Raw genomic sequence first — 20,916 nt, 5'->3', positions numbered from 1 at the left:
CAGGCTCCCCCATGTGGAGGACAGGCCCCCAGGATCTGGCCTCTGCCTGCCTGTCCAGACTAAGCTCCCTCTCCCCATCAATCAACCTAAACCACGTGTAGCTCCCCACGCCAGGCTTGCTCATGTTCTCTCTCACCTTTACCCACGCTGCTTCTGGGACACTGCCCCACCTTCTCCACTTGGCAAACTCCTAGTCATACTCCAAGATTCCACCCCAGCACCACCTGCTCCTGGAAGCTGCCTCTGAGCCACACTCCCTCCTGCCCATGTGTGTCCCCTGGAAGCCCCGGGCACTCCCTCTCCAGAGCACTGAGGGAAAGGCACTGTGGCTGTGGCTTTACTGGTCTGTCACTCACCCACCCCACCCCCCAGACTAGCTGCTTAGTGAGTAACCACATCTTCCTCTTCCTTATAGGAACAAAGCCCGCACAACACCTGGCATGTAGTAGGTGATCCATAATCTTTTTTTAAAAATCAATTAATCTATCAATTTTATAGTTGGCTGGCAGGTCATTTCAATTCCTTATCTTGTGACCATTAGGTAGATTTGCAGCAATCAAATTATGTCCTTTCCCTAAACAACACAGGTACCATCTGTTTCCTTCCTCCTCAAGCAGTGGTTCTCAAAGTGTAAGTTCCCTACCAGCCACATCAGTGTCACCCTGCAAGGTATTAGACATGCAAATTCTTGGGCCCCCCTCCAGTCCTACTGAGTCAGAAACTCTGGTGGTCGCCCCAACAATCTAGCTTAACAGGCCCCCAGGGGATTCTGATGCCCTCTCAAGTTGGAGGACGAGGGCCCTAGAGCCTTCAGTGACTTTTTGAAGCAGTTCAGATTCTGCTCGGTGAGCAGCTGCGCTGAACTCTCCGCCCGGCGATTTCCCCTCTTCCAGGATGGTGGAGCCTCTCCACAGCTGAAAGCAGCTGCGTCCACCAGGGCCAGATGCGGAAATACTTCCCCTCCCTGTACCCCTTGGACTAAACAAGAATCACCTAGGGAACAAAAGAAACTGGGCAACACGTGCACTCTGTGCTCCAAGGAGCTCTCGCTAACCCTGGGTGGTGGGCGGGCTCTCCAGGCGCCTGCTGCGCTGGACAGAGTTCACCTCGGGCTAAAGCCACAGCTGAGCACCTGCATCTGACAGAAGCCAGATTCTGGTTATTTTTCTCCAAAGAACCACGTTAAACACATCCGGAGTGTGACAGGCAGATCGGCCACTCCTCTCACAGGTAGATCCAATGGAACAGAGCAATTAGGAATCTTGGCTGTCCGTTTCGGCTGGAAGTTCCACTGGTAGCCACAACAAAGGCTATGGTCGTGAGTGGAATTTATTAGGTGTTGCCACCCACTCCACCCCAAATCACAGCATAACATATTCAGGCCTACGGAAATGCCCAAAGAACCAGAAAGGTACAAATTTTTAGCACTGACTTTTCTTATAAATCCTTTTATCTAGCTCTCATTTCATATGTAATCATTTTTATTGAGCACCTACTATGAACAAGGTAAGCTAGGTCTCCCTCATTAACCCAATGGATTGCAACCATAGCTGTGTGTTAGGACCACATGAGGAGCTTTGAAAAAATTCTGATGCCCAGACCAGACTTGAGACCAACTAAACCAGAATCCCTGGAGTGGAACCCAGCCATCAGCATTTTTAAAACTCCCCAGATGATTCCAATGTGCAGCCAATTTAGGCAACTATGGTTTTAAATAACATTGACATCTGGCCCCACCAAAACAATGTAAATCAGAGTGTCTGGGGCTGGAGTCTGGGCATGTATGCATAACACATGCATGTCTTATACTCATGCATATGTGTATGTATGCTTGTGGACTATGCATATGCATATATGTGCATACATATATATTTGTATATACACGCAGCATATGCATATACACATGCATACATATACATATGCATATATATATACACATACATACATACGTAGTCTCCTGTGATTCTAACACAGCCAAGGTTGAAAATCACTCTATAGACCACTGGCTCCAAAATTTGTCTGCTCTTTACAATTATCTTTAAAAATATTCTAGGGACTGGCCCGGTGGCAAAGTGGTTAAGTTTGCACACTCTGCTTTGGCGTCCTGGGGTTCACAGGTTCAGATCCCGGGCACAAACCTGCACACCGTTCACCAAGCCATGCTGTGGCAGTGTCCCTCTTACAAAATGGAGAAGAATGCCACCGATGTTAGCTCAGGGCCAATCTTTCTCACCACATAAATAAATAAATAAATAAATAATTCTAAAGCTCAGGCCATACCCCAAACCAAACCCATCAGGTCACAAGTTCTGGGGTGGTGGGCTGGGCATCAGTATTTTCTGAGGGCCCTTACATGATTCCGACATGCAGGCAAGTTTGGAAAACACAGACTCCAAGTTCCACGAGAGCAGGGCCTGTCTTCCGCTATTTTTACTGTAACTCTCCTACAGCACTTCCCTTAAATATTTGTTGAACCAACTGAATTTCTAGAGATCTCCATTGTCACAATGTCCTTTACAACTATGCCTATTGGAGCTGGCACCTTCTAGAACCATATGAATCCAACAAGGGTTGGCACAACAGATACACATTTCATAAAACAGCATTCTGCCTCCTCATCGCTGAATCCTAGCCTCAGGACTTCCACAGTCCTCACACTCTTGGTACTGTCTCCCTCTTGGAATTTCTCCAATTGTTTCTCCTTTGGGGGGCTTCAGACAAAAAAATCTTTCCAGCTCCCTTCTCAGCCTGTTTGAAAACTGGGTATGGTTTTTGAGCCCTCAGGCGCCCAGAGGTGAATTTAGGAAGTAGAGAGCTCTCCACTCGCTGCTGAAGAAGGGGATGGCTGGCTCACTGACCAGGCCAGACATGGCTCGCCTTTTCAGAAGCCGGCAGGTCAGGGAGAAAACACTCTGAATTCCTCACTTCACGACTTTGAGGCTATGAGCCTCGGTTTGCCCAAGAAGTGAGGGGGATTCTACTCTACTGCAAGTGCACATAGTTGGGATACTTATCATCGCGAGGATTCCTACTGCAAATCTTTTCGTGGAAATGCTGACGTTTATATGGCAAGTTTGCTTTAAAAAGAGGTACGCCTGCAAAATCGTTCATGAAAACTTGGAAAAATAAACTCAATGCCTCCTCTTCTTTTTGAGATTACCTCTTCACAGTTGCTGTTTGAATTTAGTGTGACCTATTTTTTGCCAGCATTGACCATTCGTCTAAATGCCTGGTGACCAAGAGAATTATGCCCTGTAATGATTGCTGCAGCAGGAGGAGGGCTGGGCTGCAAGTGAAGAGAACTGGGCTCCATGTACCATGTCACCTCTAATTCCCAGAGCAATCTTGAGCAAGTTACTTGATCTTCAGATTCCTCATTTCTCAAGCAAGAGAATAAATACTCGCAAAGGTGGTTTTCTTCCAGTTCAAACATCACGTGGTTCTAATTCTTTTGTGGACAATGACATCAGTCTTGTGGAAATGGCTACATTTATTACTTTGTTTTCCTAAAAATGGATAATTATTTGGGAGAAAGTACCTTGAGTATCCACTTCCATAAAACAAACATGAAGTAACTAATATAAGCACCATAATGTACTAGACACGGTAAGGCTACAGAAAGACAAGAGATGGCCTATGCTGATAAAATTAATGAGGAAAACAACTATACATCTAACCGTGACTTATGACAGAATGAAATAAACGCTATGGCATGAAACCAGAGAGGAGGCAGCTTGGAGTGTATAAAAAAGAAGGTCCAGAACAAATAGTAAAGTTCTTTCTATCAGGGTTAAAGGAACACTGAACTTGGCTTCTAGTTCTGGACTTCCCAAGTAGTGACCTAGTCATCTAAGACATGCCACCCATCTTCCCCAAGCTTAAGTTTTCCCATCTGTAAAGTGGGGATCATATAACACTGACTCAACAGTATGGACAGTGCCATTGGGAGGCTCAAAGAAGACACTGGCCTGAGAGGGCTGTATAAAATGCCGCATAATATAAATTACCTAAAACCATGGAGGTTATACTGAACATGAGTTCCTATAGATTTTAATCTGATGATTTGTAAAAACCAGAATTTTCACTGAGAAAGGAGTCTAGAGATTAAATTCAGAGCTGACAGGAGCTCATACACGGCGTCTTCTTTTCTTTTTCTCATCTTCTTAATTTTCCCCCTTATTTAGTTATTAAATAAAAATGTGTGCTTATTTTAAAAGTTAAATAGTATAGAAAGGTATAAAATAAAAAATCGCTTCCCTCCCCTCAATCCCCAGTTACTTCTTACTTTACCACCACTATCAGTGTCTTAAGAGTCCTTCCAGAAAAGAGTTTATGATTACCTCATAATCATAACTGTGTATGTATATGTTCCTGTAGCCACCCCCTGTATCTACAGCTATATACCTTCTTTTCTACGTGTCCATTACTGGAGAGGAAAGATCTTATTTCAAATAATCTCAGTTTCAGGCAATGTAGTTTTAGATTACTGAAATATGACATTGCTTTCAGTGGTGATAAACAGTAATGCTATTATTATTTCTTACCAATAGGAAAGGTGGAACAGAAGACAAGAAGGTTACTTAATATGTTAAGGAAGCCAAATCCTGAATTCAGGGGTGTAGAGCAAAACACTGTATTGTTTGTTGGTTAAATAAGAGAAAGGTCAGCCGTTAAAGAACCAATAGAGAGATCTTTGGTTCTGGGCATCTGCTTCTGAATAAACTGAAGAGAGAAGTCAAAGGATTGTGTGTGTGTGTGTGTGTGTGTGTGTGTGTGTGTGAGGGAGATTGGCCCTGAGCTAACATTTGTTGCCAATCTTCCTCTATTTGCTTGAGGAAGATTGTCCCTAAGCTAACATATGTGCCAATCTTCCTCTATTTTGTATGTGGGATGCTGCCACAGCATGGCTTGACAAGCTGTGTGTAGGTCTGCACCTGGGATCCGAACCCATGAACCCCAGGCTGCTGAAGCGGAGCATGTGAACTTAACTACTACACCACTGGGCCAGCCCTGAGAAGTCAAAGGACTTTTTACCTCCTCTTGTTCCGTAAATGTATTTCAGGTTCACTTTCAAAGACTGCTCATAAAAAAAGGGAGTTTTCAGGATTAACAAATTCACTGAATAACTTTTGAAGAAAAGCAGGCAGAAAAGTTTAGAAACAAGACTTTAAGCTTTTAATTAAAGTACTTTAAGAGCATTTTCACGTTGGACTCACACTCCCTGTCATCCTTCACCCAACAAAACTAATAAGGACATAAGTCATTTTATTTGTGTGTAATCTCCATTCAGCTCAAGAATACAGTAAAGTATAGAAAAATGAACAGTTATTTAGGGCCACAACATGCCCAGAACTATTTACCAGACCTCACACACTGTAAAAAAAACTCTCTCCTTACTCTCTCTATATATCCTAACGTCCTGTCACTTTGATAGCACATATTTCACTGGCTTTATTACACAGCAGATGGGCGGGTTGTAAAGCTCTCAAGTCTTATATGGCAGGCAGTGGAATGCTATAATAATCGGTCAAGACATTTTTCATTTTCTCTCCTCCATTCTGGAAAGCTCAAAGCAGTTCACTGTAGTTACTCCATTGTTATAGATTTAATATTGTTATATATTTCTCACTTCCTCTTCCTAAGTGGTTTACTGCAATCTTCTTCTTATTCTCTTCTTAAAAGCAAAATCATTTCAGGTTTCTGAATTTCTCTGTCCCTTTTTTTCTATTGAAAGAGCTATAATACTTTACTGTTCTGAGCCCTCTAAGAAGTTCTAAATATTTCGTAAAAAGTACCATTGACACCACACACCGAAAGCAATGTCCTGGTCGCTACGGCAAGTACAGGAATTTGCTCAGTTAACTTCGTCTGAACTCCCTGTGGTTCTCACATATGTTACTGAAATCGCAGCATATTATCTCTTATTAGCAGACAAAATGGTTTCAGAATGGCTGGAAAAAAACCTCACATTCAAATAAATGGGAAATCTGACAATAGAAATACCAAAAATGGACTTGACGGATCTCAAAATAACTACATCTCTTTAGAAAAATCAGCTCAAGAGCCTAAGTTACTGATAAATCGAAGAAATTTGGCTTTGTACCTAAAGTGAATCATGCTGGAGGAATTAATTTACTTCGTTTCAGGCAATAGAGTTTTCAGACGTCATGGTTCATAAATTCTTATGGCTGGTGGGGCTTTCTAGTAATTCTGCCTCCAAAAATAATCATGGAAGTGTACATTTTCTGGGAGAATAGAAAATTTGCTCCTTCAAAATTAATTAAGTCATTTATCATTTCTTCCAAAGGGATCAGTCACAATCTAGAACCACCTGGGAGCAGAATGACAGATTTGTTCCTTTAAGGACAGTTATTAAAACTTAACGGAGGATTCCTATTTCTAGCAATAGGTAGACTAAGTTATATATAGTCTTTCCTATGTGTGAAATTTTGTAAAATCAGTATAGGAATAAGCTGGATAAATCATCATGGAATACACAAAAGGCTCCACAGTATGAGGTGGTCTCCAAAAAGTTGTTGGGGACACCCCCCCACCCCAAAACAAGCCCTTTCTAGCAGGGCAGATCCCCACTGCCCATGCCTTCCTTCACTTTCCCCAATGGCTACACACTTGAAGGGTGAGAGTGGACCTGCAGTTCCCTGGGCAGAGAGCAATTTTCTGAAAGGACAGCTCTGAAGTTTCCAGGGAGAAAGGCACCCCAAAACAAAAATAAGAGCACCCCTCAAAAAAGCAATGGGGCCTCTGGTAAGGTTGTGGAGAGGGGCTTCCCTCCATTCCATGGCCACTTTGCCCAACTGTTCCAAACTCAGCAAATCCATTTTTCTCATTGTAGATTTCTCTGGCTTCATCAAAGTTGAGGGGAAAACATTTATGAGAGTTGGAGTAAGGTAGGGGGGAAATACATTTGGCTAATGATCCTAAGAACACACGCATAAGCACGTGCCTTCTAAAAGCCAGAAAGGGGGGCCGGCCTGGTGGCGCAGCAGTTGAGTTCGCATGTTCTGCTTCTCGGCAGCCCAGGGTTAGCTGGTTTGGATCCTGGGTGTGCACATGGCACCACTTGGCACGCCATGTTGTGGTAGGCGTCCCACATATGAAGTAGAGGAAGACGGGCATGGATGTTACCTCAGGGCCAGTCTTCCTCAGCAAAAAGAGGAGGATTGGTAGTAGTTAGCTCAGGGCTAATCTTCCTCAAAAAAATAAATAAATAAAAAATAAAAGCCAGAAAGGATCATAAAGCTTCTTTTGAAATATTAGATTCAAGAAAAGTCACCTGGAAAGGAAGGCCACTCTGCCTCCTGAGCCTGAATACGACAGTTATGTCTCCAGAAGGAGTAGCCTTGGCCACACGTGAGAAATTCTGCTTTCCATATGGAAATGTTGGGGACCATGTTGAATGGAAGAAATCTTACTTAGCTGAAATATAGTCTGCTTTTTTTACTTCTTAAGAGTTGCTGGAATAGAAAGCACTTTCCTCCCTCATTACGTCCCTTGGTCCTAAATTCCCATCTTTCTGCAGGATGGTATGGATGAGAAGGAGGAAGCCAGATAGAGAGGAAGCCAGATTGATGGGGCTCCAGACGCCATTCCTTCAACTGTTTTTTCTGCCAGGTCACCTGCTTTATCAGGAAAAGCCTGAGGAATTAGTCTCCTCTATGTAGGGAATATATCTACATTTAGCCATGTCCAGTTTGTGAAAATTTATCCATCCCAACCTCCACTTTCCAGCTGTGACCAGGATGACATACTGGGTGGGAGTGGATGGAAAAAGTTCTCTAGTCATGAGCAGGCGAAGAGCAGCTGGTGCTTTGTGCTCATCTCCTGTCAGTCTCTAAGACAGATCAGACTCACTTCTGCCTCCTTCTGGCAGTGGTCAACTGGGTAATTAGATCCAACCTCCCCAGTGAGCATAACAAAGATTCCTGGAGGAAATATCTTTAAAGTTTCTTCCTAAAAGCACTGAAGAGCTAACAAGATAGGGAGGGGCTGCAGGCTCAAGAACTGGGAGGAGATCCAGAGATGTGGGCCTGGGTATTAGGGGCCACTTCCATGCAGTTGGGCTAATTTGTCAATTCAGAAGAGAAAGCTGAGAAACTGAGCAGCACTTTTGACAGCCCCATGGGGTCAGGGGGCCAGGGCATCCCTGGGGTTAAGGCCTTCACACTTATGGTTGAGACCCCAAAGAATTAGGCCCTGGGAATAAGAGAAAACAAAAAATAAACTACTCTGCTTCACATTACCTAGGTGGTCTAGAAAATCTCAAGTTCCCAAATGGACCTAGGATGGCTGGTATCCCAGAAAACCTGAAGAACCTATTTAAATCCTCTCTAGAACTCTCGCCATTTTTATCATCATCACTCAAAGCTTCAAATTATTGCACTTCATCAATCTTAAATATCACTAATTATATGATTGCACTATTATTTTATATGCCAGTGAAAAAGAAAAAAATGCTACCAACAACAAATGTAAGACTTCATCAAGTGTAAACCACATCTGAATTTCAGGGATTAAAGCGTGAGAAAAAGTACATCTTAAAAATTGATGAGACATGTATTTATGCAAATATTTTTTCAAAACAATATCTAGCACATAGTCAAAGATAACCAGGCACACAGGGACATATGATGACTAAATATGAATCAGCATGAGAATCAGAACACACAATAAACAGAAGAAAGAGATGCATAAATATTCCAGATGGAAAAATTACCAGACACAGAATGTAAAACAACTATACTTACTATGCTCGTGGAGATAAAAGTTTGGCTTAAAAATTTCAAACCACGAACTAAGAACTACATAAAGTAACAAGAAGGATCTGAAAAAGAACTTGAAATTCAGTAACTGAAATTAAGAATGCAACAGATGGATATAACTGCAGATTAGAGGCAGTTGAAGAGAAACAGTGTGACATAGAAGAGAGGTCAGAAAAAAACTATCAGAATGTAGCTAGGAGATATAAAAAGGATGGAAAATATAGAAGAGAGGGTAAGAAATACAGAAGATACAGCGACGGAGTTTAAGATAGCAAAATTACCTTACATCACAAAGTTCTCCCAGAAATAGGCAGTAGAGTTCAGAGGAAGTTGCTAACGTTCTTAAGCCCACCTCCCTCAAAGACACAACTGACGCAGGTAATTATAGCAAAGATCAAGAAGTAGTATAACAGTGACTAAAAGCTGCAATATTGTGATTTTTAAGAAATATGCATTTGGCCATTCAGATGACCAAAATATATTTCTCATATATATTTGGTCTTCATCCACATCCAAGGTTCTTGGCTCACAGCTCCCAAAACCCTTGGAATTTCCTGAGCAATAAGAGCAATAGGAGCATCTTTTCTCATAATATTTAGTCTCTTGTCCTCAGTTCCTGAAGTCACTTCAGAGCCAAAAAGGTGAAATGGGTGTCTTATTATTCACAAGCTATTCTCCACCACAACTGGGTTTATGTTAATAAGGTGTCCTTTGGAAAGCACCTAAAGATGGGAGCTGGTTGCCAGGGAAACCAAGCATGAAAAGAGGGATGGAACTTCAGTCCTATTCCCTGATTTCTGGGTGGGTAAGAGGGGTTGGAGGTTGAATCAATTGCCAATGGTCAACGATTTAATCAATTGTGCCAATGTAGTGAAGCCTCCCTAAAAATCCAAAAGGAGGGGAGTCAGAGAGTTTCCAGGTTGGGGAATCAGAATGTTTCCACAAACCACCATGCTGGGCCCAAACTCCATGAGGACGGAAGCTCCTTCATTTGGGTCCTGGCCCTTATGTATCTCTTCATCTGGCTGTTGATTCGTATGCTTTAATGTCCTTTGTAACAAACTGGTAATCTCGTGAGTAAACGGGTTTCCTGAGTTCTATGAGCTGCTCCAGCAAATTAATCAAACCCTAGGAGGGGGTCATGGGAACCTCTGATTTACAGCCAGTCGGTCGGAAGTACAGGTGATGGCCTGGGCTTGTGACTGGCATCTGAAGCGGAGGGCAGTCTTGTGGACTGAGCCCTTCACCTGTGGAATCTGATGCCATCTCTGGGTAGATAGTGTCAAAATTGAGTGGAATTGTAGGACGCCCAGTTAGTGTCCGAGAATTGCTTAGTGGTGTGGGGAGGACTCCCCCACGCACTGGAATCAGTGATTGAAAACCTTTTAAAAATACACGTGACTATGGTTATTTTACCTTTCTGTGATGCAAAGAAAGGTACATTAGTAAAAACAGTACCCACTTCACAAGCTGTTGTAAGGCTCGAGAACGAACATCTGTGAAGCACTAAATAAGTGCTCACTGTATGTTGGCTGATACCAAGGGGACAGAGCTCCCTACCCATCAAGCTTGCTTCAGGAACTGAACATGCAGCTCCACTATTATGAACAAAAAGAGTTCAGCCTAAAACACAACCCTTGAAGTGTTGGGATCCTGGAACATTAGAATTGGATGGAACTCTCCATAAAATATCCATGAGATCAGAGGTTTATTGTTTTTCCTTTTAAAAAATGGGTTTTCTACATGCTGATCAATTTCTCTTAAACCACTAAATGCAAATAGAAAAGTAAATAATTAACAAAAAATACAAACAGGTAACAATCCTATAGAGAAATGTTTAGCCAGACTGATAACTAGAAGCAACAATGACTTATCGTTCACTTATCAAATAATTTTTTTAAAGTAAAATACCCTATGCTATCAATGATGTGGTGAAATTATTTCCATTTTTGGAAAGCAATTTGTTAACATGGTCATTCCACCCTGGCTTGAGTAATTTCACTATCTGGAAATATACAGTAAGAAACAGTACATATTAAAGAAAAAGTATGGACACAAAGTTGCTCATTGCAATGACACTGCAGTGAGAAATTGGGAGCAAACAACATCCACCAATAACAAAATACTGTGATAAATTAACAGGCTTCTAAAGTCCTGAATTATGTAGCCATTAAAAATTATGTTTACAATGGGGCTGGCCCCGTGGCCGAGTGGTTAAGTTCGTGCGCTCCGCTACAGGCGGCCCAGTGTTTCGTTGGTTCGAATCCTGGGCGCGGACATGGCACTGCTCATCAGACCACGCTGAGGCAGCGTCCCACATGCCACAACTAGAAGAACCCACAACGAAGAATACACAACTATGTACCGGGGGGCTTTGGGGAGAAAAAGGAAAAAATAAAATCTTTAAAAAAAAAAAAATTATGTTTACAAAGAGTTTATAATAACACGGAAATTGTGTCTTATAATATTAACTGAAGAAAAGATAAAAATTAAAATTATATGTATCACGGTTGGCCCCGTGGCCGAGTGGTTAAGTTCCTGCGCTCTACTTCACTGGCCCCAGGTTTCGCTGGTTCGAATCCTGCGCGTGGACATGGCACTGCTCATCAAGCCATGTTGAGGCAGTGTCCCACATGCCACAACTAGAAGGACCCACAACTAAAAATACACAACTATGTACCGGGGGGCTTTGGGGAGAAAAAAGGAAAAAATAAGATCTTTAAAAATAAAATTATTTGTATGTATGATCTCAATTGTGTTTAAAAACTGAGCTGAGAAAACACTAAAAATAAACATAAAATATGATCAGGTCAAAAGGTCACAGGTAGGATTTTAAAATTCTTCTTGCTACTTTCCATAATGAATATGTATTTACTTTCTTAAATAGGAAAATAAATGTCTTCATTCTAATTATTTACTGTAAAGATAATATGAGTGTTAAAAGAAGTTAAAAAAAATTTAATGTTTTTGTTGAGATATAATTGACATATAACATTATATTCGTTTCAGACGTACAACATAATGATTTGATATTTGTAAATATTGTGAAACGATCACAATAAGTCTAGTTAACATCCATCACTACACATAGTTACAAATTCTTTTGTGTGTGATGAGAACTGTTAAGATCTACTCTCTTAGCAACTTTCCAATATACAATACAGCATTATTGTCTATAGTCACCATGCTATACATAGGAAGTTTTATAAAGTAATTCATTCCACTAATCCAACTGTTTCAGTTCGACCCGTGTGCACACACACCTTTGGCATAGATGTAATCAGTGTGAACTGATGATTACTTCTAGCAGGATTAGATGACCCGGAAACGAGACAAGTTATCAAACTCCTCCTGCCTGGACCTCCCTCCACCAACACGCTCTGGCAATTAAGACGGGAAAGGTATTCCAGCAGTGCTGTGTCAAAGGGAGTGGCAGGAATTCCTGACTCCTGGCCCAGCCTGGCTCTGATCTCCATATAATCCTGGCAAGCCATCTAACTTCTCTCAGCCTCAGTTTCCCCAATTATACGATGGGACATGGAGAGCTGCTCAGCGATCCTCAAGATCTCTTGCAGGTCTAATGTCTGTGAGTGTGTGTAGATTTGACCCAAAAGTTCTAAACAGATCTCGACTCTTGAAAAGTTTTATAAAAATCAAATCAGCTTAAACACAAATGAAAAACTAGCTATTTAAAAAAAAAAAAATCCCTCCTACAGTAAATCTTGTACGGAGTCTTTATTTTTGTTACATGTAGACATTGACATATTGACAGATCAGTTTCAAGTACAACCAGGCACATTCATGCACCAAAGCAATAATCATAGCACTTTCTCTTCCTCATTGAAGGGAGGTCAATTTAGATTACGGGAAAAGATTGTGAATAAATGAAAAGTTTAACAAATAGAGGTTTTTAAAAAGTAATTTTATCTTAAGTGTTTAAGTACTTGAATTACTTGCTCCCCCCCCCCCATAAAAAGTATTTCCTATCTAGCCTATTTCAACGCAAGCAAAAGTCTCACCCCTCGCTTGAAGATTCCAAACTAGAAGTTGGAATCACTGAAATCTTACTGTAAACTTCTCAAATACCATTATAGTGACCTGAAAAAAGAGTTTCATTTGCTTCCTGAAGCAATAACTCGGCCACTGGGCCAACCTGGCTCAGAGTGTGCATTAAGTTACTTCCATCCACTAGTGAAGCTCACAGATCCTCCTGCTAAACTTGAACTAACCTTGCCCCTTGCTCCATCCTACAAAGATGCTGCTGATGCTGACCTGGAGCTGCTGAAGATATGGAAGTCCCTACTTTTAACGGCAGATATTAACAGAAGTTCAGGCTGCCCTGTATTTAACAATTCTATTTTGATCCAGTCTTTGAGAAGCTTCTCTTAGCTCTTGCCAGTCATAGGTAAAAGAAAGTCCCTACTTTCCTACTCCTTCTCAAAACCTTTCCCAGAGGCAGCTTTACTTGAAGCTAATGAGACTGAAATCTCAGAGCCCCTCACTTGCACTGGACCCTTCCAGGCCTGGGAGGGGGCCTAGCAACGTGTTCACCTGATCAGTTTGTCTTTTTCTTAAAGAGGACCCCTCAAATATCCCACCAAAACTGGATTTTCCCCTGCCACTTCCCTCCCCTACTGCTGCCCAACAGCCACTGCCAAAGCAGGGGGTTGAGATGACCCCGTGGGCAACGGTGGTTGCCAGTGGTTGCCAGTGATGATCCTACTACCCACATTTCTGGTATATAAATCAGCCACGTGCTAGAGGAAGAATTTTAGTTTTGTGGGGGGTTTGCCTCAAAAGATTGACTTAATATGATGACCAGATTAGGATATGTGACCTGACAAAGGATGTTTATTTTGATTTATGAAATTATTCATATGGAAAGTTGCACAATGTTAATAACACATTTACTAAGTCACTTTTATTGAAAAGAACCAAGTTGCATTAAATAAGGCCTCTTCCAGAAAAGTGGGAAGAGTTATATAGCATGATACATATTAACCAATACCCCTAGAACAGTGGTTCTCAATAAGGGGTGATTTTTCACTCCTCAGGGGACATTTAGCAATAGCTGGAGACAGTTTTGGTTGCCACAGCTTGGGGTGTGGGTGCTACTGGCATGTAGTGGGTAGAGGCCAGGGATACTGCTCAACATCCTATAATGCACAAGACAGCCCCCCATGACAAAGAATTATCCAGCCCACAACATCAACAGTGCCCAGGTTGAGAATCCCCGCCTCAAAAGAATGTAAGTAAAGCAGCAAGGATTCCTTCTGGAAAAGGATTAACCTTTAAACCTTGGAGTAGAGCACACGAAGGCCAGGTTGACAAGAAGCTCATGCAGGGCTGCTATCTGACTTCAGCCACCGCCCCGTGATAAAAAGCAATGAGGCTCCATTTTATAGACCACGGGACTGCGAGGACACTTGCCAAGAGTGGCTACATCAGGAGGTGGCAGCATAATTTCAGGAGTACCACGAAAGGCATTTTGCCTCCCCAATTACCTCCAATGCCAACTTGTCTGTGCTTGAAATCCTCTCACGGTAGACAAAGCCTTACACTCCATAATGAGGCGTAAAGTGCAAAGACCCCCAAAGGAAAGAACAGTGACCTATATGCATATTCAAGAGAAAGTGACTGAGGACAGAGTGATTTCCCCTGAGTTTTCGTACAGTAAAGGTTCCAAGCAGCTCAAAGCGGTAGAGAGGAAGCGAGGACAGGCCCTGATGAGGCAGGGAAAGAGTGGAGAAATGGCAATACAGGGTTCTGAAATAAATGTCCCGTGCTCTACAGACCATGCCTGAGCCTGCAGGGAGGGCAAGATGCGAAGAAAAAAAGTCACATTCTCAGCCTTGAAGGAGATTATCATCATCAAGTTCAGCTCAGGTGAAAAAACTCCAGGAATGCCTGAAAGAATGTTAGGATGCAGTGCTATCTTGCAGCCGGAGCAGCAGACAAGGGTCCTCGCCAGCTGTGGGATCACAGAGAACCCCAAACTGTGCTGGGTGGAGCCCCCCACCTGACACCTAACAAAGTCACGGACACATAGTAAGATGCTCCAGCAGCACCTCTTTGTTGAATGGAGGGAAACGCTTCTAGATGAAGAGCTACCAAATTCCTACAACCCTCTAAAGAGGGTTTGTTTCCCTTCACGCCTGTGTCCACACCATTTCCCTCAATTTGGGAGGGAAGTCTTGGTTCGTCTTCTTTGCCTATCTGAATGCCACTTCATCTTGCCAGGCCAGTTTACGTTTTCTCTGCATATTCTGATTTCAGCCTTCATTGGCTTTTCTTCCCCTCTTCTTATAAGTACAGGACCTCTAAGTCATTCAGCTGGTGTTTACCATATTTCCCACATAGCTTTTGTAATAGACCTACATCCAGAAAAGATTTGAGGGGGCTCTCAAGTTCATAACAAAAAATAATATAATGTCGTTAGAAAAGAATTTTAAAAGGAGACCAGAAATAAGGTAGGAAGAAAAAGATCACTGTACCAAGAAGCTGGGATGAAGCAGTTACCAGGAATTGCTACAAGCCACGGTGAAACACACTAGACAGCAAGTTCTCACTGACAAAAGGAAAGACACAATTCTATGAGGACAGAATTTTTTTCTTGACATTAAATTCTAGGAGGAATCTTCACTGATTTTTCATGTATGCTGCCCAAGTAGTCATTTTATGTGTTTATCTCAAGAACTCTGTTAGGTCCTTTAGGACGAAGACCACATCTTAGACGACATTTCTCTGATAACAGCCTATATATAACACTGTAAGCGCTCAAATATTTGCCAGTAGACTGAGGACTCATGGTTTTCTTGCCAATCTGGATATTTCAGTGTGTCTCAGGACCCCCAGGGTATCAGAGTAATAGAGTCATCAAATCTCTTAGCAGAAGGACCTTCAGACCGTTTGACTCTGCCTGCAGGTCCCCAGCCACTCGCAGTGCTAGGATTACTAAAGATACTCTCACCCCACACCACTGGGGCCAATTTGGAGCTAAGGGGCTGGAAGGTCCATGCCAGCCCTATCTTCTTGCTTTCCCCTCCTTCCTCGTTTAGTCGCTTGTCCTTCTGTCTGTCTTTCTGCCCCCACCGTAGATTCTCCGTCCCTTTGAGAGTCAAGGCTCTGCCTGATTAACCTTAGATTTCCTGCGATACCTCACACCTTGATTTGCACAAAGCTACTGCCCTCTTCTTTTTTCAATGTTGGGAAACTGAATTGGAAAGAGGTCCAAGGCCTTCTCCTTATTTTTGCTTTTTGCCCTGCTCCCCTCTGACAAACCCTCAAGTTCTTTCTCCACCACAGAACAAGCAGGCCAGAAAGGTGAAAATGCCGTTACTAAAGGAACTGAAGACTCAAGGGTCTGAAGACAAACTCTCTCTCCCTCATCTCCATATGCCCTCCAAAGCACACTGGGCAACCCTTCAGCAGTAAAGCCCCTTGTACTCAGTAGGTGCTCTGTAAAAATCTATTAAAATAAGGTCATAGCACAGCTAAGCACTCGATAAATATCTGTTAAGTTGAGAAGGTCACGACACATCAGTTGTGCATATAACAGGTGCTCAATAATATTTACTAAATTGAAAAGTTTGTAACATCGGCATTGCACATAGTCGGTGCGCAATAAACATCTTTTAAATAAAGATGATCCTAGGACTGCTGCCTTGCACATAGTAGGCCCCCCGGTAAACGGCTACTAAATCGAATAGTAACAGACTCTCTTTAGAGAACCCGGGCAGAGGTGACATTAATCAAACCGCAGGCAGAGGTCCATGAATGGAAATGCGCGTCTCGAGGCAGCGCTTTCGAGAGTGCTGGAGAGGCGCGTGACAGTGCGCGGCCGCGGCGACACCACGCTCCTTCGGGAGCCGGGGACCCAAGGCCAGCTCCCGGGCATTGATTAGCGATCGGGATCCATTCCCACCCAGAGGCGGGAAACGGCCGCCGCCTCCAACTGTCACTTCGGGGCTGCACCTGGAGCTCCCGCCACGGCCCCCTCCCGGGGCATCCGCCCACTCGGGCTTCTCCTCCGATTCCGGAGAGTTGCGGGCAGAACAAAAGCAAAAAGCCAGCCAGGCTTCCGATTGCTCTTCTGACAGACAGCAGCCCGGGAAGAGGCTGGGGGAGCCGGCCTGGGACCGAGCTGTGATGTCAAACACGATCCTCTGCTGGCAGCCGCCCGCCCACCCACCCCAGCAGACTGGGGCTCGGGATTGCCAAGCTGGGGAAAGCGCCGGGGCTCCCTCCCTCCCCGCTCTCCCGCGCGCCTCGAGCCCCCGCGCTGGGGCCGCGGAGGGGTAGAGTGGGCGCCTGGGTCGAGTGGGGCGTGGGGGGCGCTATATTAACCCTTGAACCAGACGAGAAAGAGGCTGGAGGGGAGGATGCTAGGAAACTGAGGCGGACCCCACAACCAAGATCTAAATCTGAACTCGCAGTGCGAACCGCCCCGAACTGTCCCTGGGGGTGGGGTCCCCTCGCGGCCACTCGACCCTATAGCCGCCTCCCCTACACACACCCGCGGGGAGCCCAGCGGCAACCTTCCCATCCAGATCTCCGATCCAGGGACAACCCCGGCGCGCGCGGTCCTCCGAGCAAGAGGTCACAGAGGGCGGCCGCGGCGGTCCCGCGGGAGACATCCCACCGCTCGGCGGAAACTCGCTAGTTTCGTATTTGCTTGTTTTTTTTGTTCGGGTTTTTTCTTTTCTTTTTTTTTTTTTTAAGGTGAGGTGGGGTTGCAGAGAGAGCGGGGAAGTATCATTTCTTCCTTTCCCCCAGGCTTCTCCGGAGCCCGGTGAACTCCGAGAGGAGCAGGCAGCGGGGAGAAGAAAGAAAGCGAAGGGGGAGCCACTTACCCAAAGCAGAGCCCGAGAGCGCGGCGGCCGGGCGGGCGCGAGCGGCGCCTTTGTCTGCGGTCTCGGCGCCGGCGCGCTCGGCCAGGCGGGTCCCAGCCCCGGCGCGCGGCGAGCTCCCGCGGGCGCCCGGACGGCCGGCTCGCGGCTCCCGCTCCGGCTCCGGCTCCGGCTCCGGCCCCCGCCCGTGCCGCCCCGCGCTCGCTGCCGCCGCGGCTCCGCCCCGAGCTGGGCCCCGCCCCCGGCCCGCCGGGCCCCCACCTGCTGCGGCGGCGGGCGCTCCCGGGGCTGCCCGGGCGGCCACCTCCCCCGCGCGTCCCGCTGTCCCCGCTCCTCCCTCCTGCAGCCTCCGGGCGGCCCGGCCGCGCCGTTCCCGGGCCAAGTGCGCGCAGTGTGGACCGGCCTTCTCCACCCCGGCCGCCCCGGAGGCAACCTCACCTGGAGGGCCGGGAGCCCGCGTTTCCTGAGTCGAGCCCCCATCCCGGGGTAGCCTGGCCTTCCTGCCTGGGAGCACGCTTTCCAACCGTCATCTTAGAAGCCCATCTTCACTCCTGCCCAGGGGAGGGGGCCGCTCCGGCTCTGCCTGGGAGTTTGGGGGCGGCGGGAAGCGGGGTCCTCCTGAGCCCCGGTCGAAACCCAACCTCCCCGCCCGTTCAGCCCCGCGCTGCTGCAGCGGCCGGGGGCGGGAGTGCGGGGGAGGAGAAGGAGCCGGCGGGGACCGGGTGGCCGGTTTGGAGCCGAGCTGTTCCCGGCCGGCGCCAGCCAGGGGAGACCCGGGTGGACTGGAGAGGAGACCTGACCGAGGGTCGAGGGGGCGCAGAGAGCACGTGCGCCGGTCCAGGGCCGGCCCTAGACTCAGAGCGGGCGGGCTGGGCTCTGAGTCTGCGCTCATTTGCTCAGCCCGGATAAAACTAACAGAAAGGAACCAAGACTTTGGAACCCGGAGAAAAGGAAAGCAGAAGCCACTAGATCCGTAACACTGGTAATAACTGGTGTTTATGTGGTGCCGCCGGCAAACCCAAAGCAGTCCACACCGATTAGGTTCGTCCCTGAACCTCATCACTGAACTGCGTGCACCCCAGTGGAATCGTTGAGGAGCCGCTCTTCTAGGCAGAGAAAAATATGATAACCTAAATATTGTATAATGAGGTCACTAGTGGCTTTAGCTGCCCAGGAGCCCTCCCTTCTCCCAACTCCCAAGGCTTTCAGAGCCAGAACCTCACTTTGACGCTTTATAGGGTCTGCTATGTACTACGGTTATTTCTGCTTCATCCCCCGCCTCTACCTCCAGGGCCTAGTACAATTCCAGGTGCGTAATGCGTGCTCAATATTGTTGAGAGAATCAATGTGTGAATCATATAACTGTGCTAATTGAAACGTGGGCAAAAACATAAAAATTTGAATCTTGGGATCATATTGGAAAATCCATTAAGTGGTTAGAACAGTGATAGCCATATGAAGGGGAATAAAGGTTAGCTGTAATTATTATGTAGATTCCATTGCTATTAATCGTATGTATGTAGGTAATAGGTTAAGGATTACACTCCAGGTTAGATCAGTTCTCTGGACCTTCATTAACCTAAACTAACAGGAGAGATAAGGAGGGAGTGTGTAACACGCAGACATATGCACTTCTGTGCTAAGACATTCCAATGTATCTTCCTCAAAGAGAACATTTTAACATTTTGCTTCTTTAATTTTCATTACAAATAAGTATTATCAATTCAGTGGGTATGCATAAATATGAAATGCAATGTGTTGATTTATTCATTTTTATCTTTTCTAGAAAGAGAGGTTCCAAGGATGCTCATTTTATCCAAAAAAGCCAGAAGGGCAAATGTCCTACCACATTAAGCCCACTAGGCTGAGGGTCTGGTGGGCCAGAATGAAGACACAGACCCAGAAGGACACCGGGAAAGCTCCCAGTCTCTCTCCTGGGTGTTTTAGATCAGTGTCGTGGGTCTGTGAAACTGCTCCTGGGAGGATGTGCTCGTCCGCATGAGATAATTTATCTCTTCCATTTGGCAACTGGGAAAATGTAATTTTCTCTGTGTGATGAGCATGAGCGAATGGCTCATGCATAGTGAATGGCCTTCCTCCAAACTGTGGGACAAGGGTGTGAAATATGCATTTTAATATCGGAGTCCATTACCACACAATGCCAGGGGAATGAATGGGAACTGGGAAATTTATCTAGGCGCCCTCCACCACGTTTGTATCACATGGTGTCATTCTCCTGTGGATGCTGCTATCAGGAGACAGGTTATTCCTTATTTTTCTCTCGAGGGGAGACTCCTAAAGAAACCGCTGCCTGGGTAGAGATAAGTCAGCAGAAAATAACCACATAGAACCCGTGGGTTGGGAAGGTCACAGGGTCATTTTAGGACTTCTTTTTTTCTGGGGGAAAAAAATGTCCCCCACTGCCTATGACTAGATCCCACAAGCTGGGTCCCACCTTTGGTGACTAGGCCAACCATGTCGTTGTTTCTGCAGGGGTCCTGAAGGATGTGGGGGCAGGGAGCTGCTCCACTGAGCAGGAAAGTGCCCTGCCTGCCTTGCTAGGGGATTTAGATATAATTTTTTAAAATATTGTTGATACAGACTTAATGTTTGTGTCCCCCCAAAATTCGTGTGTTGAAACCTAATCCCCAGTGTGGTGATATTTGGAGATGAGGCCTTTGCGGGTGATTAGGTCATGACGGTGGAGCCCTTGAGAATGGGATTAGTGCCCTTGTAAAAGAGACCCCGGAGAGCACCCTCACCACTTCTGCCATGTGAGGACACAGGTTGAAGGTGGTCTGTGAACCAGGAAGTAGGCTCTTGCCTGACACTGAATCTGCTACCACCTAGATCTTGGATTTCCCGGCCTCCAGAACTGTGAGAAATAGTTTGTTTAAGCCACCCAGTCTATGCTACTTTTGTTGTAGCCCAAACAGACTAAATGAATTGTGCTGGCCAAATTTTTCTCTTGTGACAACCATTTTTGACTTGGGCCTCGGTGGAGGAGGAGAGGAAACTTAGATTTATTAAGCACAGTTTTTCCTCACCCGGCTCCTTCTACTCCAAGGAGGACTTGGCATCAGGGCCAATGATTTTGCATGTAACCTCTCCCAGGGGTAAGGGCTGGTCGTGTTTAAGGAACCGACTGGACCATGCCTTCTAGATGATGGAGTCCCCACAGCAGGGGCATATAAAGAAGCCTGTGCTGGGCCAGGTGTCCTCCTCCTTCTCCTGGGTTGCTCCCTTTTGGGAAAGGTCTGACCTCGTTTCCCTATCTATCTATCTAT

The 20,916-nt window shown here is 45.4% G+C and overlaps 1 protein-coding gene across 6 annotated transcripts in view; it reads right to left on the bottom strand.

The window, feature by feature from the left end:
- MAPK4 (mitogen-activated protein kinase 4) overlaps positions 1-18,649 on the bottom strand; it is a 154,580-nt gene extending 135,931 nt beyond the window's left edge. The window contains exon 1 of one of the 6 annotated variants that reach the window (XM_023647816.2): positions 18,068-18,649. The gene's annotated coding sequence lies outside the window, so the exon portion shown is untranslated. Of the gene's footprint in view, positions 1-17,632; positions 17,833-18,067 lie in introns of those variants that run through there. The other 5 variants (XM_070275657.1, XM_023647815.2, XM_023647817.2 and 2 more) reach the window with 5 other exon arrangements.
- Between the last annotated feature and the right edge of the window lie 2,267 nt (positions 18,650-20,916).

This window comes from Equus caballus, chromosome 8 (assembly GCF_041296265.1).
Source record: "Equus caballus isolate H_3958 breed thoroughbred chromosome 8, TB-T2T, whole genome shotgun sequence".
Classification (NCBI taxonomy): Eukaryota; Metazoa; Chordata; class Mammalia; order Perissodactyla; family Equidae; genus Equus; species Equus caballus.
This window is presented reverse-complemented; position numbering and strand designations above follow the sequence as displayed.